Source organism: Poecile atricapillus, chromosome 9, assembly GCF_030490865.1.
Source record: "Poecile atricapillus isolate bPoeAtr1 chromosome 9, bPoeAtr1.hap1, whole genome shotgun sequence".
NCBI classification, from domain to species: domain Eukaryota; kingdom Metazoa; phylum Chordata; class Aves; order Passeriformes; family Paridae; genus Poecile; species Poecile atricapillus.
In genome coordinates, this window is record NC_081257.1 from 969,995 (window position 1) to 997,236 (window position 27,242).

Consider the following 27,242-nt stretch of genomic DNA (forward strand, 5'->3'; position numbering starts at 1 on the left):
CTCTGCTCAGGATCACCATCTGCAGCACTCCGAACAGCTGGAGCCCTCAGGGAAGAGTCCTGCTTACAGTGACTGACAGGAGTCGGTAGGACTGGTTTCAGACAGGTTTTCTCCTAGTTTGTACAAGGAATGGTTCAGTCCAGTTTGGTTTTGAATTAGGGAGTCTCAGTTACACTGTGTTGAAGCAGATGTTTAATTTCCAGTGACCTGCTCCCACCAAAGTGTTCCTTGTTCCCCAGCTCCGTGGGGTGATCTGTGTGGTGACAGTCAGAAATGTCTTTCTGTGGGTTATGGTAGGAGCAGACAGAAGTTTCTGAGGATGATCCTGTCAGGAATGTGCAGCCCTGGATTTGCATCACCTCATAACATAGTGCAGGTTTATTGAACAGGTACAGTAATGTTGTAAGAGATGTGATATTAAAACAAAGTTGTTTAAATTTTTATTGTGTATAAAACAGATTAAGTGCTCTGCAGCGAACAACCCACAAGTGCTCAGTTTAACCAGTGCTGAGCTACTGTGTAAATCCTTCCACAAGCCCTTTCTTGGTCCATCATATGCAGCATAATAGTGTGGCCAGACTTGTTTCCAGGAAATCTCTCTGGCCCTGTGGCAATGTCACCATCATCAGGCTCTCCCTGCAGGGAAGAGTGAAAAAACGTGGCAGTGGGAAAGATGACCAGTAGTTTACAAGCAGCTGATGGGAATCCCAGCTGCTTCGGTGGGGTTGCATAACCTTGGAGTGGGAAATGCAGTGGCCCAAGGACAAGGCAATGACAGCAAGCCTCTCCATGGGAGTGCTGTCAGATGAAGTGTTGGCATTGTGTGCATGGTCCCTCCATTCTGTCCTTGCTGAGTTCCTTGCTTATGCAGAAGGGCCTAGTGGGTTTATATTGCAATTGGAGTAAATATCTCTTGAATGTGTGTTGAATTTGGAAGTCTGATGTGGCTCAATTTAAACGTGATTAGGTTTTCTGTCTCCACTGTAGAGGCTGTGCGTGCTCTGGAGAGCTGTTTAATGTTGAAGGCTGGCCTGCTGCTTTTGGCTGATATGCAATGCTCTGAGAAATTCCAGAACTCCCACTAAGTCAAGAAATTTTCTCTCAAGTCTAGCATTTCATCAAGTTTCCTAGTAACATGTCTCCATGTATCACAATCCTTATTGCTTGGAAAGTCACCAACTTTGCAGTGAGAGTTTTTGTTACATGTGCTGGATGACATTCTCTAGATAGAGAGGTCAAATTGGATGGAAAACCAGTATCCATCCCTTCTTATTTCAGACAGCATTTGTGTTACATGGTCTTGTTTGGCTGTGTGTTACATGCTTTGGGTGCGATTAATTTAGTTACACTGAGTATTTATGTAGTCTAATTCTATTAGTTACAGTTTTGTTTTTAATCAACTTAACCTGGGATAATATGTCCAGGATCCAGTCACTTAAATCTGGGCTGAAGCAGAAATGACCTGTACTTTCAGAAATGTACTTGTCATAAATCAAAATGTTGTGGACAGGAGATCCTAAAAACCCTTGAACTAGTTATGTTGTGGTGACCATGCTGGCTAGGACGTGATAATGTCTCACTTCAGTACAGCAAACCTTTTGGAGAACTGTGTTCAGCTAGTCTTATAATGGATGTCGCTTTCCTGGGGAAAATACAGAATGGTTCACTTTAGCCAAGATAAGACCTGTAGTGCCCCTGTGCTCTGCTCTGAAACTAGCTGGCAGCATCACCCAAAGCTTTCTTGGCTTTGGCATTTTTGATTAAGTTGTTCAGAGATGGTCCAGTAAATTGTTTAATGATTCATTTTCAGGTGAAAGAACAGTGTGATTTGCATGTGGAACCAAAAACCTCTTCCTTTGTTTACCTGCCCAAAGACATTGATAATACAGTAGTTTTATAGTTAAAAAAGGGCACTAAATGTTCCATGGAATCTCAGTGTATTCAGTATTTATGACTCTATGATGTGCTGGATCCCCTGGACCCCACTTATTCTAGATGTGCTCAATTTGAGCTGATTTCAGCAGTCTTCATCATGAGTGGCTTGATGCTCTTTGCTTCCCAAGATTCTCTTGAAATAAGAGTTAGAACATCCCATATTCTGGATCTCGCAGCACCTTCTCAATGTGGTGAAGACTTGTCCATACTTACCCTGTTCCTGCAGAAGTGCTGTGCTGACACTGGGAAGTGTCTGTGTCCTCATGGCTTCTTAAGGAAAGAAGAGATCCTAACCTTGCAAGTGGGTATTAGAACATGTTGGCTGGGACCCAAGTTTCTGAAAATATTTGGGCACTCTGAGCTCACTTTAGTGCATGTTAAGCACCTCAGTGGCTTTATGGAGCACACCTGCCCTGACTGGGCAAGGGCTGTGGAGGATGTGCTTGGTGGTCTCCTCACTCCATGCTCAGAGCTGTAACTACTGGAGGACACTGCCTTGTTTCTGCTGGGGAAATGAATCGCCACAAGTGTAAAATACAAATGATGGGGGTTGCCTTAACTTCATCTTGGATAAGATGGATTTTTGTATTTTGCACTGTCACAGTGCTGCCATATGCTCAGGTCCTGGTTTGAGCTGAATTGGTGCCCAAAGGCAGCTGTGCTGCCCTGCCCCAGGTGACAGGGAACACCTGAGCTCCTTGCTCAATGGCTCAAGGGCAGCAAAGCAGCCTTGGAAGACACTGGAAAATTCAGAGCTGAGCTTTGGGCTGGTGGAGGGTCTGGATTGGAAACCACAGGAGAAGCAGCTAAGAGCACTTGGTTTGCTCAGCTGGAGAAGGGAAGACTCCCTGGGGGCTGCAGCTCCTCCTGAGGGGCAGCTCTGATCTCTGCTCCCTGGCACAGGGATGGCACCCAGGGAACAACTGGAGCTGGCCAGGGGAGGTCAGGTTCTACAGTATTTAAACTCAGATGATTAAATTCCAAGTTAAGATGGCTAAATGTATTGGGATCCTTTAGCACTAAATCACAGTGGTATTGTTTAGATGCTGAATAGATAAACCGAAAACCACTCATTTAGTAAAATTTTAGAAATTATTTTAGGTGTCTGACTTTTAATACCTTTTGACATATGCTTATAAAGTGATTTTTCCAGTGATTTATAAATTTCTCTTTTGCTTTAAATAAAGCAGAACTAGGTATTTGATGTATAGAATCCTCATAATTGTTATTGGAATTTTTCTTTGGATGAGGATTTTGGCATGGATGATACTTTACAAAACAGTCCCAGGTCTGGATCTCCTTCATCACAGATCTTGAAAATAAATATTCCTTGGCTTTCAGATAGGGCTGCAGAATTTTTCAAAGGATGAATTAGAGCTATAAAGTGTATATACATTTAAATAAAGGTTCTTTTAAATATGCAGAGCTTCCATAAGGATCAGATTTGTGCACATTGCATTAATTTTAAGTGAAAATCTAAAATCTATTACAGGCAATGCATTTTAGAGTAACAGAAATTCCAGACTGGTTTTGGTTGGAAGGGACCTTACATTCCATCCAGTGCCAACCCTGCCAGGGGTAGGGACACCTTCCACTGTCCCAGGCTGCTCCAAGCCCTGTCCAGCCTGGCCTGGGACACTTCCAGGGATCCAGGGACAGCTACAGTTTCTCTGGACAACCTGTGCCAAGGCCTCACCTTTATATTTTGCTAGTTCTAAATATACCAGAATTTGCCAAATAAACTGATTTCCTTAAATTAATTCTGCTCAGATCAGGCATGAATGGAAACCAAAGTTACTTTGGTATACATATTTTTTTTTGTAGCTGGCAGATGTGTGTCCTTGCAGAGTTTGCAGCAGGGTGGTCACCACATACACTGCTCCCCCTTCCACCTGGGGCTGGCCCTGAGTTGGGCTTTGGGCAAAGGGGAAGCACAAGGACAAGGGTGTGATCTGATCTCCATGCCTCCAGTCCTGAGAAGGTGTTTATGAGCTGTGTTCTGTTCTGCTGCACCTCACAGCTACTCCTGGTAAGCTGAGTGAAGCTCAGACACACATCTTGTCATGTTCAGGGCTTGTCACTGGGCTGGAGCGTGGTCACTGCAGCCAGAGTTTGCTTTAGACGCGGCGCTGGGATTATAAAGTGCAATATTGGGTTGTATTAAAGTAACTGAGCTACTAATTTTGCTAATATTAGCAAAGCCTGGCAGATCTGACATGGAGCCTTTATATTTACACCATCTTTCATCTTGAGCCTGACCTAAATGCCAGGCATTTAGGGACAAGAAATTAAATAAGTCTTATCTCTGTTCAGACCAAATTCCTGCCCTGTGCTGAGAGCACCATTCGCTGTGGTGTTGTCTTTGCCTGACACTGTCATAAATTGCATTTATTAATGGCAGATTATATGAACTGTAGCCAAGTCTCTATCAGCACTTAGGCCACATACCAGATGAACAATTGGCTGCAAGTCTGTGCTTTAATAAAATTGCACATGAGCCTTGAACTCCACGTTGTGGTTTAAACACTAAGAAATTAGCTGATTCCTCAGTGGTGTAAAATGGGCACTCATTGAAGCCCAAGCAAGGCTGCTGTGGGACATCTGCTGAGAATCCCACCCTTGGCTCTCCATGGGACTGTCCTGGCTCCTGCCCCAGCTCCCAATATCCCTCCAGGATGAGGATGAGCAGAGCTGGGGCTGCCCAGAGCAGCGCATGTGCCTCACACTTTGTTCCTTGGGATGAGTTTCTCTTTGCATCTGGCCCTCTGCCGCCAGTTGCACTCCAGGACATTGCCTGCTGCTGGGAAGAGATTCCCTGCTCAGGACATGCCAGAGTTCCCAGGGACTGTGCTCCTAAATTGAAGCAAAGTGACAACACATGTCTGTCATGTTTGCTAGTGGGGCTGGAGCAGCTGACTTGGCCACCAAAGTCAGGGAGAGCAATGCAGTTTTTCGTAAGGTTTTTTTTACCAAGTCTTTGAAATCTTTTTTGACATCTGCTCTTTATTACACAACAATATAGCTGTCCTTTTAGGAAAAGAGACACTTTTCATTACTCATTTCTAAGTTACCAGATACATTCCAAGTACCTACAGTAACTGTGAGGGCTTTGCTTTCAGGTGATTTAGCAGTACAGCTCAGTCCAACTTCAACACTGTTTCCTGTTCCATGTCTGCCTTTACCTTGGTCACAACTGAAACCAGATTTTTGTCAGAGGGTCAGGGTTTGGTTTTTATGAAAGAAATAGTTTGTCTGAATGAGTGACATGAAACTCTGGGAGGAAATCTGAACCTCACAGTCCCTCACATCCCACCTTCATCAGCAGAAGCAAGTTCTTTGTTCTTTGTAGGGACAACATAATTGCTTTTCCTTTTCCCATCCCAGGGATCACACTGAACTTTCTTCTTTTACATCCAAGTCAAAAGCTCTGTGAACTTTGTGGGATTTTAAATCAAAAGTAATATGTTAAGGCAGAGGGATGGAGCATTGCAAAGTTGACTTCTCTTTCCCCTTTCATGTCAAATTGCATTCTCCCTGTATTTTTGTTTCTGGAACAGCAGTGCAGGGCTGGGGCTGCTCTCTGGGAGCAGGATGCTGTGAAGGGCAATAGCTGTAAGGGCAGTAGGCACCTGTCCTGCCCTGAGTCTCCAGTAATTACTGCAACACCATCAGTATGTCCACACCAGGGAAAACTAACCAGGCACCTATTTTTGATTTTTGCTGTGCTTAACTCCAAAGTTATGTCTGCATTAAAATGATTTTAAAGACTGTGACACATCTGCAGTTTGAAGGGACAGTAAAGCCACTGTTGCACTCTGAGAAATAAATCCACAGTCTGAGTTGTTGGTGTCATTTAACTAATTTTCAGCTCATTGTGATGATGATATCATAGAACATTTACTTTTTTTTTCCTCCCCAAAATAAAATGGTGCCATTCAGCTTCTGGAGAAAAGAACTGTCAAAGGTTCTGTTTGGCAGTCATGGAGGGAGAGGTGGGGGAAAGAAAGGTATGTCCTGGAGAGATGCTCTGGTGAGTTCTAGCATTTAAACAAGCTTCTTTTGGTACACAGGCTGGGATATTTTCAGTACAGAATGGCTCCATGAAATGGTTTTCCAGGCCTTATGCTGGCCAGAAAGCTGTTAAGTCCACCACAGTTCAGCCTCCATAAGAAAGCGGCATCAGTGCCTGTGTCAGGTGAAACATATAATTCAAAAAGTAAACCTGTGTTTAGAGAAGCCAAAAGCCTAATGTAAACAAGGCCATAAAGCTTCTCCAGTCCTTCTGAGCGAGTGTGGCAGAGCTGTTTTGTTTACAGCAGTGCCATGGCACAGCAACAGCTGCAGGAGAAGGCTCAGGACAGCCTTGGAGTGGAGCAGGGCTGCAGGAAGCTGAGAGAAGCCCCTGCTCCAGAACGGAGAGACTTGTTCCAAAAGCAAAGATGGTGACTTTAAAAGCTTCCCACTGTGCTCCAAGTTTGCCTCTGAAGACTAAGAGGTGACCTCAGAAATCATGGGAAATATTTGGGAAAAGGTTTTAAGCAATTTGGTTGTGAATAGGCCCAAATCTCCAGTGGGAAAAGAGCCTCCCCAATAAGCTGGGTGTCTTGGGCTTAGTTCTTCATAGAATAAAGACTACTAATTAAGTGCAATTTTATTTATTCTAAAAGAGTAAAAACAGTCAATATTTTCCAGACTCCTAAAACTACTTTGAAAAATATAGAACTACTCTGGAAAAAGAGAAGAAATATTTTAGGATTTCTTTCTATAAAAAAAATACTCCTAACACTAGCAAAATGAAAAATAAACATAGTGGCTGCTGGTCTCGGGAGCCCTGTGACTGACTGCTGCCTGCCCAACCCTGGCTGTGTCCAGACAAGGAGCTTTGTCAGTGCTGGTGGTACCAGCCAGACACCACAGCTGAAGCCCAAAGGTGTTGTTTAAGCCCTTCCGTGGCAGGAGGGGCCCACCTTCAGGCATGGCCGGACACCAGGGCCAGCAGCTGCAGGGACAGGAGGTCCTGTTCTGGATGGTGATTGCCCCTCCACAGCAATGAGCTGGTAATGAAGCCGGGGCAGGGACGTTCGGTACTGGCTTGTGGATGGCCGATAACAAGTACAGCTCTTTCCAGCTGAAGTCTTTGGCTGGATTTGTGAAGCTGCAGAGGCACTCCTGTTGAGAGAAGAGGTGCCTGAGGCCCCCAGCTGCTGCTGGCACACAGGGACCCTCCTGCACAGTAGGGCCCAGAGCTGCCAAGGCTCCCCAGCATGGCTGGAGCTGCTGGCACAGCTTGGCCCAGCTGGACAGCTGCCCCTCGAGGCCCCAGGGAGCAGGGGATAGCTCTGGGCAGGGTCCCAGGTCAGCAGCAGGCCCCAGAGCAGGTCTGCCTTTCAAGGGCAATCTCTTCCCCTTTCTTCTTCCTCCCTACCTTGCTTTGCCTCTGCCTGCTGCTTCTGGGGCTGCTCTTGGCCAGGCAGCCTCAGTGGCAGCCAGCACTGGCTGCAGCCCGAGCGGGCTCCCCAGGACAAGGCCCCACAGTGAAGAGGCCAAAGAATGCCCTGGGCAGCAGCAGAAATCTCGGCAGAGTTATTTGGGCAGCCACTGACTAGCCACAAGTCCACAGCAGCCTCACTGAGAAGGCTTCCTGTCTACAAAAGACTTTCAGAAGAAGCTGTTTGAGGGAAAGAGGAACAAAGCACTCACCATTTTCTCTTCCAGGTATACCATATTCCAAAACAACATGAAATGAAGACAAGCTCCAAACAAAGCACGCCTGCTGTTATCGCTAGCCAACAGAGTGTTCCCTGACAGAAAGCCCTTTCAATGCCCTTCTGGGAATCAGGAACACGTGTTGTGGTGCCGGCTGCATCTGTGGAAGCAATGGGCAGTGAGAGCCCGTGCTGTGCTCCGCTGCTGAGCTGGCAGCATGCTGGGTATGGCCTGGACATTCTCTGTTTGCCCCAGAGCTGGGGCCTGCAGGCTCCTTGCTGCCCCTTGGCACAGGCTGTGCCACCCAACAAAGCCCAGAAGGCCGGGAGCAGAGCCCGGGCGCAGCACAGCTGCTTGGGCAGTGGCTCCTTCCAGGGACTCAGGCCAAAGCCATCCCTGAGCAGCCACTGCCACCCCTGACCCTCCCTGCCCTGTGACAGCTCCCTCAGCCCAAGGGGACAGAGCCAGGCCCTGTCAGGAGCCCGTGCAGGCCCTGCCCAGTTGGGAGCCAGGGCTGGCTGTGGCCCTGGGCTCGCAGCAGGGCTCCCACTCGGAGCCGCTCCTGTGCCTTGGGCCTCTGGGTGCTCAGGGCCAGCTCTGGGAGCAGCTGCAGCAGGAGGGATGTTGGTGCAGAATTCCCAGTTCCCAGGGGCTTTGAATGAGCTCCAGAGTCCTTGGAGCTGAGGTGCCTCAAGCTTTGGCTCCTGCTGGGTCATGCAATTGCCAGCCCTGGGGGGAGAGCTGCTGCCACACGGCCCCGCCGAGGGCTGAGCCCAGCACAGCAATTACCTCCTGTGTCTGGGCCTCTGCCTGCGATTGCCTCTCTTCCTGAATCAGGAGTTGCCAGGGAGCCACTGCTTCCTCTGGGAAGTGCTTCCTTGTGCACAGCCTTTTGCTTCATCCCTTGAAAAAAGGAAGAGGCACAGGTAGATCAGATGGAAGAATACTACATTCAGTACGGTGGCATTTCCAGAAGGCTGAGCTTGTCAAAGTCATAGATAAAGTTCAGGAGAACACCTCTGATTTTGGGGTAGGACCAGGCCCCTCCTTCCTCCAAAGAGCCACAAAGTCATGAGCGGATCGCACAGGCCGAGGGCACAGACGTGCACGGCTCTGTCCTGGCACCTGCAGCGATGCCACCCTGGCCGAGCTCTGGCCTCTGAGCTGGCAGCTCTCCCAGGGGGAAAGGCCTTGACCTACCCTCACCATCTCCCAGAGCCTCAGTCATGGATTTGGGTTGGGAAGCCGGATCACCTTCACCAAGAGGTTTGGCTGCAGGGAAAGGTAGGACAGAAGAGCTCCCGTGGCTCTGTAGGAGATCCTCAGGCTCCCTGGGGCCACCAAAGGAGCCGTGCCAGGCAAAGCCCTGAGGCACAGCCCTGGGCCCAGCCCCTTCCCTCACTGCTCTTCTCTGTGGTTGCACAGAGCACATGGAAGGAGACACTGGATTGCACATGGGAAGGAGACTGACAGCTAAATGCTCCTTCCTCCCACTGACAGCAATGCTGTGGGATCACTCAGAGCTCTGGAAGGGAGCAGGGCAAGGTTTTCAGAATCCTTCAATCTTCCGACACTTATGGAAAGTGGCAAATGAATGACCTCTACCACCCTGACACTTATTATTCTGACAATAAAGATGGACATTCTAAACTTGCTTCCAGCATGTCCCAAGATCTTCAAACCATCATTCACCAACAATTCTAAATACTCCATATCACGTTCCCAATCTAGAAGAGAGCAGATATCAGAACAATGTCCATGGTGTGCTGGGATCGCCTTCTGCTTTAGGGAACTGGGAACTACAAGGGGTTTGGGTAAGGCTGTGGGAGCCAGATGTCAATGGACATGTCCAAAGCTGCAGAGGGGCATGGGGAACTTAGGGCTGCCTCCTGGTCACTCTTTCCATGCTCTGTGCAACATCCCTGAAGGGCAGACACTCCCCAGCAGCAGAGATGGCAGCTCAAGCCTCAGCAGGGCTCCGGCCCAGAGGGACAGCAATTACCTTTTGTTACTGTGCCTGGCATAGCCTCCCTTCCTGCAGAAGAGACTGCCAATGAGCCACTGCTTCCTCTGGGAAATGCTGCCTTCAGCAGAACTCTTTGGTCCTTCTCTGGAAAAAGAAAATTATACTCTTGGATCAGATGGAACCACTCCCCTTCAGGAGGCAATGCTTATCAAAGACTTAGTTAAGGATCAGGAAATCATATAAACTTTTGGGATTGGTCAGGGCCCTCCTTGGTTCAAACAGCTGCCATTTCTGATCTACCCGGACAATGGGAAATTGCCGGGGACCTCAAGGTGTGCATAGCCCATGGTGCAGTTTGGGCTCCCTGTCAGCTGATGCCAGATGCCTTCCTGCAGAGGCTGGGATGAAACTTCAGCCAGGCCAGGCTGAGAAGCAGCCCTGCAGGCCATGAAAGCAGCAGCGGGGCAGTGAGGCTTCCATGGATCCCTTCTCTCTGTGCCGGGCACAGTGTGTCCAGATGTGCAGAGAAAGCCCCCAGCTAAGGGACATGGACCCACCTTGTGCTCCCTGCAGCATTTCCTTCAGCATTTGCTGCATGGTCTTGGAGTGGTACTGGGGTATCTTGGGTCCTGTGGCTTTGGTATTTCCTCTTGGAGGACCTTAGAGCAAAATAGTTCCATTTCCCAGGAATGGATCCCACAAAACCAGGGGTCAGCCTGTGGGGTCAGGAGGGACACACCACTCACCCCTGTGATGGGAGCTGGGCTTGCGGGCAGTAACCGACCCAGGAGCTGGGAAAGTCCTCCCTGCAGACACACCTGTAACTAAACAGCCACAGAAGCTTCTCTCATTCCTGCTGATCTCCACAGGCAGCACTGAGCTGCAGGAGCCATGAGGGGATCACCCAGGCCGAGGGCACAGACGTGCACGGCTCTGTCCTGGCACCTGCAGCGATGCCACCCTGGCCGAGCTCTGGGCTCTGAGCTGGCAGCTCTCCCAGGGGAAAGGCCTTGACCTACCCTCACCATCTCCCAGAGCCTCAGTCCTGGATGTGGGCTGGAAAGCCAGATCACCTTCACCAAGAGGTTTGGCTGCAGGAAAAGGTAGGACAGAAGAGCTCCCGTGGCTCTGTAGGAGATCCTCAGGCTCCCTGGGGCCACCAAAGGAGCCGTGCCAGGCAAAGCCCTGAGGCACAGCCCTGGGCCCAGCCCCTTCCCTCTATGCCCTTCTCTGTGGCTGCACAGAGCACATGGAAGGAGACACAGGCACTGTTCACAGGAAGAAGATTGACAGCTAAATGCTCCTTCCTCCCACTGACAGCGATGCTGTGGGATCCCTCAGAGCTTTGGAAGGAAGGAGGGAAAAATTTCCTGAATCCATCAATTTGCAGACTCTTCAGGAAAAGGGCACGTGAGTGTGCTCCTGACACATTAACACTGATTATTCTGTTTGGAAAAGGTACATTGAGAACTTGCCTCCAGCATCTTGCAAAGTCTTCAAACCACCATTTATCATCATTTCCAAATAATCCAAGTCATGATCCCATTCTAGAACAGAGCATAGATCAAAACCATGTGCATGGTGCACTGGAATCCCCTTTTGCCTTAGGGATCTGGGCATTGCACGGGGGTTGGGTAAGGCTGTGGGAGCCAGATGTCAATGGACATGGCCAAAGCTGCAGAGGGGCCTGGGGAGCTCTGGGCTGGCTCCTGGTCACTCTCCACCCTCTTTGCAGGCCCTGTGTCCCATCCCTGGAAGTGTGACAGAACCAGCCCAGGGCCCCTGGGGACTCTCTCCCTCCCACAGAGGAAACCCTCCCTTAAGCCCCTGGGAAAACCATCCCCAACGCTTCCCAGGGAGAAGGGAGCGCTGTCCCGGGAAAGGGAAGCCAGGCCGCGTGCTCACCTGCTCCCTGTGCTCGCTGTGGAGCAGCCTGGGCAGCCCTGTCAGGCAGGGCCACTGCCAGGAGGAGCAGGAGGAAGAGGCGCAGAGCAAAGGCCATGCTGCCTTGCCCACTGCCAGTCCTGCAGCTCTTGCTGCCACCACTGTCCTGACACCGCTGTCTCAATGTCAGCACCGCTGCTGCCGCCGCCGCTGCTGCCGCAACAGTCGTGACCAAGTCCTTGACCAAGGACTGACTGCTCGGTCCTCGTGGTGCTGTGCAACCACGGGGCTCTGGGACCTCTGTGACCTCAGAGCCTGCTGTGACCTCAGCCTGCTGTCATCCCAGGGGCTGCTGTGACCTCATGGCTTTGGCTGTAGCCCCCGAGTGTACTCCCATCTGTACTGGTGGACTGCCCTGACTGTAAATCTTTGACTTCATCAAAGTGTCATTGCTAAACAAAACCTAGGTTTTGCTTGCTGACATTGCTGGTCAGGCAATGCATCCCAGGAGATGCTCTTGATGGTTGCCTCTTTTCCTGGGCATGGCACTGGAGGAGGTCCAGGCCCAGGTGATGCTACTGAAAGAAATGTGCCCTCAGCCCAGGGACACTCAACACGGCCCTTCACACCAGCCCCTCAGTCCCCTGTCGCTGGTCACAGCAGCCCCTGCCTGGCTCCTGCCTGCCCACACCGTGGTCAGCCCCACCTGCTCCTGGACATGGAGCTCAGCCAGGGCTGGTGCTGTGTGGGCTTTGCTGGTGGTACTAGCCGGACACTGGGGTGAGAGCTCCATCTCTTTATTGGAACAGAAGAGCTGTGCTGGGCCCTGCCCTGGCAGGAGGGACCCACCTTCAGTCCAGGCCACAGAGCAGGGCGGGTCCGTGCAGGGACACAGGGCCTTGCTTTGGGTGGTGGCAGCATCTGCACAGCAGCAAGCTGGTAATGCAGCTGTGACAGGGACATCACGTATGGGCATGGAGATGTGAAATGTGTGGTGCAGGTGTCCCTGAGGGAGGTGTTTGGCTGGACTTGTGAAGCTGCAAAGGGGCACCTGTTGAGAGAAGAGGCAGCTGTGGACCCCCAGCTGCCGCTGGCACACAGGGACCCTCCTGCACAGCAACGCTCAGAGCTGCCACGACTTCCCATCAGCTGGAGGTCTGGCACACCCTGGCCCAGCTGGACAGCTGTTCCTTGTTATAGCTGATAAAACAATATTTTCCTTCACAGATTAAGTTTTTGCATCACAAATATTTTGATATAGTACAACTTCTACTTACTTTTAAAAGTTTTTTCTAATCTCTCAGTTTATGTATTCACTGTATAGTTCATATGAATAGTAGTGTGAAAATATATTTTAGGCCTTAGCAAAATATTAAAATGGAGACTAAAATAAGTAGTTCTTTGTAACTACCTCAGAGAATGGTGTAAAGCAATTATTCTGTTTCTTACATCTGCAGACTGGCCTCTCCAAGTGATAACAGTGACAAGAAACAGAACATAAGCATCTGGGAAGAATTTATTATCTCTATTGTCACTATGAGGCAGTGTGATCCAATAGGATAAAACTACAGGAAGAAATAAAATATATGGACCTAATTAACAGAATGTCCTGTAGACAAGTCAGAGCTTTAAACCAAACAAGAGAGTTCCTAGAACATCAAAAACTTCAAGGAATATTTGAAAAATACGTAAGATAATGAATATGCATGTAACCACAGCAATTTAACCATATGTAGGGAATAAGATTTTAAGCTACCTCGGTGCTCTTTGTTTGCCAAAAGTACCCCAGCTCTGGATTAATTCTTTGTCCTTCTTTTATCCTTTATTAAACTTAAAACTTGTAAAGTGTGGACTCTGGTTTTCACTCCCTCAAGGCCCCGGTGAGCAGGGGATGGCTCTGGGCAGGGTCCCAGGCCAGGAGCAGGCCCCAGAGCAGGTCTGCCTTTCAAGGCCAATTGCGTCTCCCACTCTTTCTCCTGTCCACCTTGCTTTGCCTCTGCCCACTGCTCCTGGGGCCACTCCTGGCTGTGATTAATTACTAGTGATTTTTCTGTCAGGAAAGTGTTATAAATGCAATGGCAAAATAAGGTTAATAAAAAGCGATTTATTATAAAACAATTTAAGCACCTGCAACGAGAGAGAAAAACCACAATAAATAGATCAGCGCAGTGCCGGGTGGACAGGTGTCGTTCTAATTGGGAACGGCGGAAAGAACGACACGGACTCTCAAGGGAGTCAGAACAGGAGAGAATCTCTAGTTTATTGCTACAGCCATGTTATATAGACTAGTTCGTCGAGAGTACAGAAAGGAAACTCTTATTGGTTAGTAACGTGCTACATTACCATCATTGGTCAGTGGGGTTCACCACCCCCCTGACCCTTTCCTGCAAGGAAAACACGGGAACAGATAAACAGCACCTGCAGGCTGTTTTGTGTCTTTGAGGATTGTTTTGAATCCTCCCATGAATTTCCCAGGCTAGCTTCTCAGGCAGGCCTGGCAGGCCATGGGGCCTGCAGCTTGCTCCAAAGCTAGCCTCCACAGTCAGGGATCTGTACCCAGAGGTACCAGCTCCCAAATCCACGCTGTATGTGCTGCAGTCCGGGGTTCTTATAGGGGTTTTGTGCCTTGAGGCCAAAACTCCGAGCAGTCACTGTTCAACAAAGAGTCTAGATGGTTGGTTGAATGGATTTCCTGGAACCGCGAACTGAATCAATAGACAGCTGGGCAGAGTCCTCTTGCATGTGAAAGGTTCTGAGTGCTTCCTGATTGTATCTTCGGGTGGGCTCTCAGGTTGGAGTGTCCAGGTCCGGTGCGGAGCCGATGGCTATCCCGGCTGGGCTCCTCTCATTGTTTTAGCCTGATTGCACTTTTGGTTGAGGCCTGCAGGGTGGAGTGCTTACAACTGTCAGTTTGGGTGTGGAGCAGATGGATATCTCGACTGAGCAGAGTCCTTTTCATATGTGGAATAGCTCCTGATTGCACCCACCGGGGTGGAATGGCCAGTTTGGGTGCAGAGCCACTCTCATTGTCTGATTTGATGGCTTGTGTCTTGCCTTTTGTTCTGTGTTGGTAAGCGTTGCTGTCAATAGTTGTGGATGCTAGCTTTGGAGCAGGCTGCAGGCCCATGGCCTGACAGGCCTGCCTGAGAAGCTAGCCTGGGAAATTCATGGGAGGATTCAAAACAATCCTCAAAGACACAAAACAGCCTGCAGGTGCTGTTTATCTGTTCCCGTGTTTTCCTTGCAGGAGAAGGTCAGGGGGTGGTAAACCCCACTGACCAATGATGGTAATGTAGTACTTTACTAACCAATAAGAGTTTCCTTTCTGTACTTTCGACAAACCAGTCTATATAACATGACTGAAGCAATAAATTAGAGATTCTCTCCTGTTCTGACTCCCTTGAGAGTCCGTGTCGTTCTTCCTGCCGTTCCCAATTAGAACGACATCTGGTGACCCCGCGTGATGAATGACCGACCCTCCGAGGTCTGATAACCCGACGTGATATGCAGCTGACCCCCGAGGTCAGAAAACAACCGAAGTGAAGACATCTGCTAATCCCCTGAGGGTAAGCAGCGAGCGGGAAAAACACCGGCCCTTCCCCCTAGAGGGGAAAGTGGAATTCTCCTGGGCTTTCCAAGAGGAAGCTGGTTTCTAACCAACGGGATAGTGGAGCCTGCCGGAGAGTGGGCTTGGAACGGCTCATCTTGGTGAAGCAGAGCTTGAAATCGCGGGTCCAAGCCGATAGCGTTTGCATAATTGCATTCGCGGAGCCGCCAAGATAAAAAATTTTTTCATAATGGAGAACTGTGATTTAGCTGATAAGCAACTTGTCAGCTTTGCATGGCAAGACGCCTTGCTGAGCATAGGACTCTGTATTCCTGAAGAAGATATACGTGCTTTGTTCCACTGGGTGAAAGCGCAGGAGTTTGCTGTGACTGTGAATGATGTGTTTAACCTTGAGATTTGGTGGTCAGTGGGAGACCACCTGTGGACTAAGCTAGCTGCGGGAGATACCAGTGCGTGCAGCTTAGCAGCAACTTGGGGAGTGATTTTTAAGGCACTGGAACAGTGCCAGCCTAAAAACAGTGAAACCGAACTGTGTAGCAGTCCTTCAGCTCTGCCCAGACCCTTAGAGAACTTTAGCAGCGGGCAGGAGCAATCCGTGGAGCAGAGATCTCCCTCTCCAGAAAAACTTGAGCGCCCGCCATCTCCAGAGCTCGGCGTGCAAGTTTTACCAGCAGAAAAACAACAGAACAGCGAAAATCGCTTGGCTCTGCCTTCACCGCACCCGCAGGCGCCGACATCGCCAGCGCCGCAAGAGCCCCCTCCGCCTGCGGCTGCCGTGGAGCCTCCGCCGGTGCCCCGAGTCCCCACAGCAGCAGCAGCAGCGGCGAGAAAAAAACGAGAGAAAAGGTGGAAAAGAAGGAAGAAAAAGCTAACTCAGGACGCTGCCCGCCGCCACCGGCCGCGGGCCGGGCGGCCAGCCGGGCCCCCTAGCTCCGGTCGGCTGCAAAAACCCCCTAAAAGCCGAGCCGAAGCCCGAATCTGGAGCCGAGGCCGGAGCCGTGGCGAGCATTCTCCCCCCACACACACCCATCCAAAGTGCCGGCCGAAAAGCGGCGGGGGAGGGGGGGGGAGCCCAGGCCCCCCTTTCGCTCGCGCGCGCGCGCCCTCTGAGCTCCTTTCTTCTGTGCCGCGGGAAGCGGCGCAAAACCGCGGAGCCCGCGCGGACGCCCCTGCTCCCCCCGCGCGTGCGCGCCCCGCGCGGAGCGAGCTGCGAGGGTCGGCGCGGAGCCGCGGGACCTGCACAACACCCCCGCTGCCCCGCGCTCGCCCGCGCTCCAGCGGGGAAGCGGCGGGGAGGACGGGGAGCGAACTTCGCTCCCCCTCGCGCCCGTCAGTGCGGCCCGCGCGCGCGCGAACCGTGCTACAAGCGCCGAGCCAGGTTCTGCCAGTCTTGTGCTGCCAGGTTCTCCTGCGAACCCGAGCCGCCCCGCGAGATGGTGCCGGAGCTCAAACAGTGCCCCGGCCAGCACGCGTTCCACCCCGCCTTGCAGGGGGTGAGCCGCACCAAAGTCCTGCGGTCCCTGCGAGACCCAAATTTGCTCACCTTATACCACTTTAGTGTTCTTTTAAACTACTATATTGACAAGTTAGACTGTCAGTTTGAACAGACTAACAATGTTTTGTATTAGTTCACTGAGTTAAGGATATTTGACTCAACCGTCAAATCCTTGCAAGGAAAACAATCTTTAAACATCAAAATCATAAACCAAAATTCCAAATTAATATCCATTCCAATATCTAGTAAAAGAAACCACTTGTGCCATGTTTGTTCTCCCTCCTGCAAGGGCCCAGCAGGATGTTACAAACACTGTACATTTTTTATTTTTTTCCTAAACCGAAAAGGTGAGTTGTGGATGCTAGCTTTGGAGCAGGCTGCAGGCCCATGGCCTGACAGGCCTGCCTGAGAAGCTAGCCTGGGAAATTCATGGGAGGATTCAAAACAATCCTCAAAGACACAAAACAGCCTGCAGGTGCTGTTTTTCTGATTCCTGTGTTTTCCTTGCAGGAGAAGGTCAGGGGGTGGTAAACCCCACTGACCAATGATGGTAATGTAGTACTTTACTAACCAATAAGAGTTTCCTTTCTGTACTTTCGACAAACCAGTCTATATAACATGACTGAAGCAATAAATTAGAAATTCTCTCCTGTTCTGACTCCTTTGAGAGTCCGTGTCGTTCTTTCCGCCGTTCCCAATTAGAACGACAAATAGTTGCTGCCCGACTCGGGAAGAAATCTCTGGGTTATTTTAAATTTTGTATCTTTACAGTATTACAAATATAACATATAATTCTTTATTCTCTTTCACGAATTTTTATCCAATGTTATATTTATCACAAAAGGGACATTGAGAAGTTGCCTCCAGCATGTGCCATGATCTTCACACTGTGATTGACTGGAACTACCAGTCAATCCATATCTCAATGCCAGTCTAGACAGGAGCACAGATCAGAAACGTTTTCATGGTCTGCTGGGATCCCCATCCTGTTTAGGGAACGAGGCACTGCAAGGAGGTCCTCAATGTCAAAGAAGCCACTGCCTGAGATGTAACCCCGGGTGCCTCCTGTGGCTCAGGGAGGGGCTGTGGCTGTAAATGTGTGTTTGTCTGCAGTGCAGGGCCAGGGCTTAGTGAGGCCCTTGTTGTGCCTCCAGTGCTGCTCAGCAGCCCCGTCTGACACGGCCTGGCCCAGCTGCTGGGCCTGACAAGAGCACGGTGGCTCCAAAGGCCTACAAGGCTTTGCAGGAAGCTTCCTGCCAGCTTTGCACAACCTTGCCTGAGAGTGTCCCTTTGCTATGCTGAAAAGAGTGACAAACTCCACTAGTTTAACCCCACTCACACCTCATGAAGGGTCTTTGCACATCTTAGGAGAAACCATAAATATTCCTTTGTGCCTCATGAGGAATCTCTGCACACCTTGGCAGAGACCTCAAAATATCCCCAGTGCTTCACAGGGAATACTTTTGAGAGATCCCAAAACAACCTCGTGTGCCACACAAAAGAATCTGGCCCCCTGCCCACCTTAGGAAAGACTCAGCTCCTCTCCAGGCCTTGATGGTGTTATAAATGGGTAATGCAATGGTTGGCTCTCACAATTAACAGATGTGTATTATGTGTATGTGTTGTGTCCACGATGTGACCTCAGAATCAGATCAGCCGGTAGTGACAAAACGAAATAGGGAAGGGGACGATGGAGTAGCCCAGAAAAGAACTTTAATAAAGGAGTAAACAAAATAAAATCCATACCCAGTATTGGTCAATCTCCAAAGATCCGGTAACAAGATAAGCATAGCAATATATAGGGTACAATCTGAGAGCAGGGGACCAATCATCAATGAGAGTAAGAAACATTACCTTATATATAACATGCTATGAACCAATCATGAACAGGAACTAGAAGCATAACCATACGTAGAGTAACCTCATCTACAGAACAATTCCCATTATTCCATTCTTCTTTCCCTAACTTATCTGTCTCCCATCTCAGTGTTCTATTTCCCAAGGCCTTAAGCTGATGCTTCCCAGGTAATGCGTTGAAGCTAGCTCACCATCTATCCCTGCCGCTGACGCTGCTTGGCCGCACCAGAGCTCTGGGCTAGCTCTATGGTGCCACTCCGGCACGGGCAGACACCAGGAGGGGGAAACTGCAGGGGAAAAGTGACCCCACTGCAGAACCTTCAGAGCACTGGCTCTCTCTGAGCTCCGCTGATCAAGGCATCATGGGTTGTGGTAAAAAGATGGAGGAGACTCTCTTGGCTGAGGTTCCCAGGAATAAATTTATTGAGGAAAGGGACAGAGGTCTGGACTGGAAGGGTTCAGGACCAAAGAGAACCCCAAGCACCTCTGTGCACAGGGTTCTATGCACAAGGCTCTCAGGGGAGGGTACAGATCAGGAACCAATGGGAACTCTCAGGGGGAGGAGTGAGGGGAGGAGATTACATTCTCAGGGCCAATAGGGGTACAAGGAAAGTGAGAACATGAGATAATAATCAATGGGGTGTCGAGGGAGGAATGATGGACAGAAGGGTCTGGAAGAAGGGGTGGGGTTTACCATGATGGATAGGGAGTAAGGGCAGGGCTAAAGTGACTGGCAGGAAACATTCAAGAAAAATAGGAGGGGTTTACATAACTGACAACTGGGACCATACCGATATAATCAACGAGGGGAAACAAGAACATACCAACTGTCTCTATAGGACACTTGTGGTTGGCTTCTTTCTCCCCTTGAACTGAAATTGATGAGAAGGAGGCAGTTTTTTCTCTTGTTTGGACTTGGTTGTTTATTCTTCTCTTATCTGCATTACATGTATACAAGGTACAAGGAGCTATGTCCACTAAGATAGAAAGGCGCAAAATGGCTAACCAAGATCTTCTTCAAGGTCTTTTATATGTCTATTTACCCAATTAACAGATTCCAAGTAAATTATTTTTCTTAGTGACCCAACACCTGTGTGCTGCACTGTGGCATTCTCTAGCCAATCACCTACTATGACCCAAAAACCTATAGAAGAAGAAGGTGAAGAAGAAAGAAGAAGGACAAGAGACAACACCCTAAATCCTCCATCTTATCTTCTGTTCTCTAAACTACTTAAACTCCAAACTTTAACTTTTCCACCCAGTGAATTAAGAAAACTTTCTAATCTACACACTTACACTCCTAGCTTTTCTATTTAACTTTAACAGTTGTTTTCAGGATGTTATATGAAATTCAGTGCTTTCTTGGATGTCAGAGCCAGGTATCAGAGATAAGGGCACTGCCATGGGGTGACTTTACCTTTAAGACAGCTTTGGGAGCTAAGGAAGTTGAAGCTGCTGGAGGCTGATGGGAGTCTTTTCTCCTGACCAATTATCAGCCACTTCTGAGAATTGGCAGCAGTTTTAACCACTGAAAAGTGAGATCAACCTGTGAACACCACCTTAAGACCTCAGCCTGAGAATTTCTTTGTCTCTTTGTTTCCTGGCTGTGAAAGGGAACAGAGCTTTAGCTGGCTTCCCGTCCCCTGCTCAGCCCATGCGGCCCGGGCAGGGGCTGGGCTGGGCCTGCCGCGGCTCCCAGCTGGGAGATGGGGCCTGCGGGGCTTGCCCCGGGCTCTGGCCGGGTCAGGCCGGTCCCTGGCTCCGCTGCAGTTTTTGCTGTGACGGAATTCACCAGAGACTGCTGAGTAAAGAAAGAAAAAAAGCTCTTGACCTGTGGCGGGCTGAGACAGTGACCACACTCTTGGAGAATCTTCCATCGCAGACAACTCCAGCTGCTGCTCTGGCAGAGATCACAGAACCATCTACAAAGCCTGGGCAAGATTTTAACCCTTTCATTACCCAGATGAGACTTGCAGATTAATCCTTTTTTCCAGAGAAAGAAAAAGAGAGTAATCAACATGTAAAGAGACTTTATAAACTATCAGAGACAGTAAAGAAAAGAATTAAGCTTCAGAAGAGGTAGAGAATAAGGACATGCTTTAATTAAAGCTATGGAGATAGACAATAGTGTTCTGAAAAAATTCCTTTAATTCATGACAGAGTATATTGGGAGGAATGGAGTGTTCAAAGTGTGGATTTTGAGCAAAAGGTGGAGTAATTGTGATACAGTGAGGTGCTGGAACAGAAAGGGAGAAGTAATAGTTGAAGATTTGAAGCCTTGAGAGAAAACTTCTGTTTCCAGGGAAGCTCACAGAGACAGATGAAGAGAACTTTTGCCTTTGAATAACTCCTCCTTAAAAATGACATCCCTAGACTCATTGACCCATACACACCTCAGAGTGATATGAAATGGGAGGAGAAAATCTGATGGCAGATTTTTCTGTGCAGCTGGCATCAGAGAAATAGAAAGCTATAACAGAAATAGTTATCTTGTGAGAAAGTCCATAGATTAGCAGAAGAAGACTTCTGTTTCTCTACAGAGACTGATGAAAAGATTCTAGCAGGAACTGGGGACTGTTTAAACACCAAAGTTCCAAAGCTTTTTGCTTCTATGTTGTCATGTAAAGAAGAGAATGGTTGGGTAGTGGGAGAAAAAAGGGTTTTCTGGAGGTTTTACTTTAGTTTTCGTATTCCGGTACTTTTGTTAATAAACTTTCTTTATTCCTTTTAAGTTTTAAGCCTGTTTTGCTCTTGTTCTAATCCATATCTCACAGCAAAAAATAAGTTTTCCAGTAATTTTTTAGTTACTGCTTTAAAACTACAACAGGCACACACTCTGTGCCTCTGACTCCAACAACCAACAAGCTTTAACAAACTTAAGCAAAATTAAATAATCGCGCTACATCATGCCACTTCCATTTCTAAATCTCCCCCTCTCTGTTGAACTATGAAAGCTCTCTTTAAAGATTCCCCCAAAACCCTTAACAAACATGGCAATGCTGTTAGTACAACAACAACTATCATAAGAACAAATAATCCCATTTTTACTAAGAACAGGGAACATCTTGGTAAATCTCAGCATCTGAACAGTCCATTGAACCAGTCTTTATTATCTTCAGTGTGCAGCTTTTTGACTCCTTCCTTCGATATCTGGATGCTCCGATGTACTGATTCACTATGATCTGAAAGGTTCATTCAGCACATGCCATCAAAGTCCTCACAGCCATGTCCTTGAGCCAGCAGCAAGAAATCTATAGCAGTCCTGTTTGGTAGGGTGGCATGTCCAATGCTGTCTATGTCTGTTAGGAGATCACTTACTGCAATGAAAGTAGCATTGGTTTGCGTACTCAACAAACACCCCAGACTAACTGTTCTAATGCCTTTGCTGCTGCAACCCAAGGTGCTAATGTTGACGCTGTTATTCTTTTTCCTGTAGTCCAATAAGTAATTTCGTCCTTACAATCTGATTCGAGTTGGTGGATAAATCTTTTTTGCCTGATCTTTTTGCTATGAATCATTGCAAATATCAGTTGTTAGTCGAGTAAGTCTTTCCAAGCTACATGGTCTACCCTTTATGTGTGATGGAATGGCTGGCCAGGCTCTGTCTCCACAAATAAGAAACATTCCCAATGGTAGCTGTAATGGGGAATGGATGGATAGAGAAGGATTGGGTGAGCTATAGTTGCACCACAGACATTCATTTTTGTATGCAGGATGGTGAGGGAAAATGCCACACAGAGTTGACTGCTTATTTTCTATGTATTGCATTTTTGCCCCATCCCACATTATTGATTAGCTTCTTTCTTTGAATTGAAACTTGATAAAATAATCAATTTTTACAGAGCCAAGGAGTTCTAATTCTTGTGGCTGTAGTGGTGCATGGGGGAGGTCAAGGGCCCAGTAATCCCAAATGTCTATTGGGTTGTGAATCCATTCATTATTGGGACTATTGTTTCACATTGTACGGATGGTATCCATGGTTATTGGCCACACATTTGTTGGCAATCCCACCAAACGCATGGAAAAGGGGTTATCCAGGGTGGCAACGGAGAGACATAGGGTTTCTTGCTGAGTGATGTTGCCTAGGGTTACCCAAACATTCTGTTTCGGCTGCAGGACTATCCAGCTGCTGGTGAGGAGCAAGATCTCAAATAGCCTGTACAGGGTGAGCAGGGGTCTTTCAGAGGTCATGTGTGTGAGTGTAGTCTTGTAAAATCTGCAAGATAAGGCTAAGAAATTTGGCAGTAGGTAGACAGTTAGAGGTTATTGTCTGTAGATTTTAGGATGCTTCTGTCTTTTTGATCATTCCCTGGGGTTCTTCCTGTTTGTCATCTTGGCATTCATGCAAAGGCTGTAGGTATGGCATGATGTTCTAGCAGGAACTCACTGGGGTCCTCCACAGGTTGAGACACAAGCATAACCCTTTCCCCAGGTGATTAGTGGAAATGGTCCTGAAATTTGACTTGTCTCTAGATCTTTGATTAAGGGGTCTCTCCTTTAATTGTGCTTGCATGGTGTTAGTGAAGTGTCTGATTATTGGTGGACTGGGTTCCATGAAGGAGTTGTTTAAAAAATCAAATACATAAACAGCCTCAGTAAGATGCTCTGTGGAGGGGAGTGTCTCTATTCCCCCTTTTTGTTGTTCTAAAAGGTGCTTAAGGGATTTATGTGCTCTTTCAACAATAGATTGGCCTGTGGGGAATGTGGAATACCTGTGGTGTGTTTGATTCCCCACAGACTGAAAAGCTGTGTTTTTTGCAAAATACAGTCTGGTCCATTATCTGTCTTAATCTCTTGCAGGATATTCAAGGTTGAAAATGCTTGTAGAAAGTGTTTAGTAGCATCTTTGGCTGGTTCACTTATGTGTGCTGAAGCAAAGATTGCTCCTGAAAAGGTGTCAATTGATACATGTATAGATTTTTAGCAGCCAAAAGATGCGTAGTGAATAACATAGCTTTGCCAAATTTGTAAGCTATGACGCTCTTTGGGGTTTACTCTTTCTCCAACAGATGGTAATGAGCATTTCTGACAACTGGGGAATATTGCAACAATTGCTCTGGCCTGATCATGGGTGATGTTTAACATGGTTCAGAGCAGTAGCATTCTGGTGGAAGAAGGAATGACTCAGATGTGCTTGCTCAAAAATATTTGGCAGTGTGGGCTGTACAGTCATAGCTAATGCATTGGCTTGTGTATTGCCTCCTGTTACGGGTCCTGGTAGAGAGTGCGTATACGCATGACAAAATAAGGATGCTGTCTCTTGGAAAGAATGAAAATTAAATTTTTAAGTAATTTTAAGCATTTTCAATTCTTAAAATTACTTAAAAATTCAATTTTCAATTCTTAAAATTCTTAAAATTCTCTTTTGACAATTCTTGAAACATAAGCAGAATTAGTAATTAAAAGGATCTGTGAATTTAGAGAAGGCCCTGACAACAGCTGCTAGTTCAACTATTTGTGGTGACCCCTCTATCGTCTCAATATCTGTCTTCCAATCATGTGTTATAGGATCTTGCCATACTATAACTGATTTATGAAACTGTCTAGATCCATCTGTAAAGAGAGTAATTGCATTGAGGGGTACATCACTTTTAAGTGGCTTGGGAATTAGATTAAAAGAAGAGTGTAACAACTTGTGTTTAGGATAGTGAACTGAAATTTTTCCAGTAAAATTTTCTAGTTCAATCTGTAAATCTTCCGATTGCTGTAAAAGCAATCTAAATCTAAATGCTGTGGTTATTGGTATAACTATGATAGAGAAATCCTCCCCCTGAAAGGGAAGTTAAACGTGACCTGGCTTGTATGATGAGCTGAGCCATCATTTCTGGTTTGCTAGTAATTGCTTTTCCTGGTTGGTGTGTCAGGAAAACCCACTGTAAAATGAACAAAGGATCAATTATTACAGGATCCCACTGGACAATTAAAGCATGGAGTTGAGATCCCCTCCCCAAAATGGCTAACAGAAGTGGAAAGTCAGGATTTACTCTATGGGCTTGATGAGTGTGAATGGCTTGGGACACCTTATCTAAAGCATCAGCGCTGGATCTCCCCTTAGCAGGACAAATAGAGGGGCTAAATGTTCATTAGCAACTCCCCAACAAAGCTCTGACCCAATTGATAGTTCCAAGCAGTTTTTGCAGATCATGGAGTGTTTGTGGACTTTCATTTAGTTGCAAAGGCTGTGGTTGTATGGTCCAGGAAGAGATCTGAAGTCCCAAGTATGGATGCTAACTCTGAAACAGAGAGCATGTGGAAATTGCAGGCTGCATAGTTTTCTCAGTCTTGCCTGAGAAAGTGGCCTGAGAAATCATGAGAAAGAATTAAAACAATCCTCAGAGACAGAAAACAGCCTTGCAGGTGCTGTTTGTCTGTTCCTTGTTTTCTGGCAAGAGAAGGTCGAGGGGTGGTGAGCCCCACTGACCAATGATGGTGATGTGTTAGTTTACTACCCAATAAGAGTTTCTTTTCTGTACTTTCCATGTATCGGTCTATAAAAAAGACCAGAAGTAATAAACTAAGAGAAATTCTCCTGATCGACTCCTGAGAGAGTCTGTGTCGTTCATCCCGCCATTCCTAATGGAGCGATACCCAAGTATTTCCACAGTGGTAGTTGTTATATTTTTTCCTCTGCAATCGTAAGTCCTGCCTGCCAGACAGCTGCGATGGTGGCCTTCGATATGACATCTAGAGTTGAGTTGTTGTCTGCTGCAATGAAGATGCAGTGATTTATCACTATGTAGTGATAAATGATGACCTGTGGATGATCTTGGTGAATTGGATCAAGAATTTTGGCTACAAGCCATTGGCATATGGTTGGGCAATTCTTCATCCCTTGGGGTAACGCTGTCCAATGGTAATGCTGCAAAGGTGCCTGCCTGTTGATGTTCGGAATGGAGAAGGCGAATCATGGAGCGTTCTCTGGGTGAAGTCGTACGCTAAAAAAGCAGTCTTTGAGGTCAATGACAGTTAATTTCCATTCCCTGGGAATCATAGCTGGTGGAAAGGAGGCTGGGTTGTAATGGGCTCATGTCTTCTATTACCTCACTGATTTTTCGCAGATCTTCTAACAGGTGCCACTTGTTCTTATTTTGCTTTTGGATGATAAAAACAGGCATGTTCAACGGACTTGTGTTTGGTACAATGTGTCCTTTCTGGAGTTGTTCTTGCACTAGAGACTCAAGCGCAACCAGTTTTTCTTCAGGAAGGGGCCATTGATCTACCCATACAGGGGTTTCTGTTTTCCAGGTTAATTTAAGGGTGTCACACTGCTCAGCGGCCCCAGTTAAAAATTTGTTTCTAGGCATACTCCATACTGGGATAAAACACCTCTTCCCCACAAAACTATGGCGGGCCTTACCACGAAGGGTCTGGTGGTGGCAACATGATCTTCAGGTCCTTGGAACCTGGTTAGCTGCATGCTCCTAAGGCTGTTGCTGTTACCTCCGATCTCCGATGGTATTCTGAAGCCAGCATAAGAGTCCACTCAAAAGGCCATTTGGATCGCTAGATGACTGCCACATCTGCACCTGTGTCTACAAGTCCAGTTAAAACAGCCCTTTTTGTATTAAGTTCCAATGTGTGGGTTAATTGAGGTCTGTTGTGGCCTATTACTTGGGTCCACATTACCAGGGATTCCGGTGTGCTGTTGATGTTTTGTCTGGGGAGTAAGATTGCCCGCATGATTATTAGTCCTTGGGGAATAAAACAAGGTGGGTCAGGACACATAGCTAATACCGTAATTTTTTGTTGCAATGTCACTGTCAGCATAGATGGTAACACAAAAAATCCTTCAGTCCTTGACCTGCAATTTCCCAAAATTAACAACTCCTGGGGCTGATCTTCAGGCCCAAGCTGTCCTGTTGAGATAGTATATGTGGAGTAATCAGTGAATATTACTGGCTTGGCACTTGCCAAGTCCAACCTGGCACCTGGGCACAAGGCTGCATAGATGGTAACACAAAAAATCCTTCAGTCCTTGACCTGCAATTTCCCAAAATTAACAACTCCTGGGGCTGATCTTCAGGCCCAAGCTGTCCTGTTGAGATAGTATATGTGGAGTAATCAGTGAATATTACTGGCTTGGCACTTGCCAAGTCCAACCTGGCACCTGGGCGCAAGGCTGCTGGCAGCCCTGAGACGAAAAGTAGCTCTGTGTTGCCTGGCCTCTGGTGGTCACAGTCATGGCTGGCTGGGGAACTTGTGTCATCACATGGGGCCATCTCACACTCCATTGGAAGTTCTCTGAGGGTGGCTTGCTGCAATTTCCTGTCTAGGGTGAAACTGGTTAGTATGTCAGTTATTTCCTTGGCACCCACAGATCTTAGGAGCAGGCTTTGCTCCTTGTTGGGGGCAGTCCTTTCTGAAATGTCCATATTTGCCACATCCAAAGCATGAGTTAGGATGGACCTTAGGTTGTTGTTGTTCTCGAGGGTTGATCTATATGGCAGCCAGAGACTCTGCAAGCCCTTGTCCTACCACCTGTGCTTCTAAAGTGGCAGAGTGTTCTGGTGCCCTGAGGCAATTACAGGTCTCTAAAATTTGTGTTAGTTTCTTTGGGCTCAGGTAGGAGAGCACACAATACCTTTTTACACTTGGGATTCACATTTGTTATAGCAAATTTTTTCAACATCTCATCCTTAGCTCTCTCTTGGATTATTTGTTTGTCAACGGCTTGTTGAAGACAGTCAATGAACTGCATATACTGCTCATTGGGCCCTTGTCTTATAACAACAAAGTTGAGTGTTGGTGTGCTGCCATCAGGTACCTGTGTAAGTGCTTTTCTCACCACATTTGTGATATCATCCAGCACAGGCCTAGAAAGGTTTGCAGCT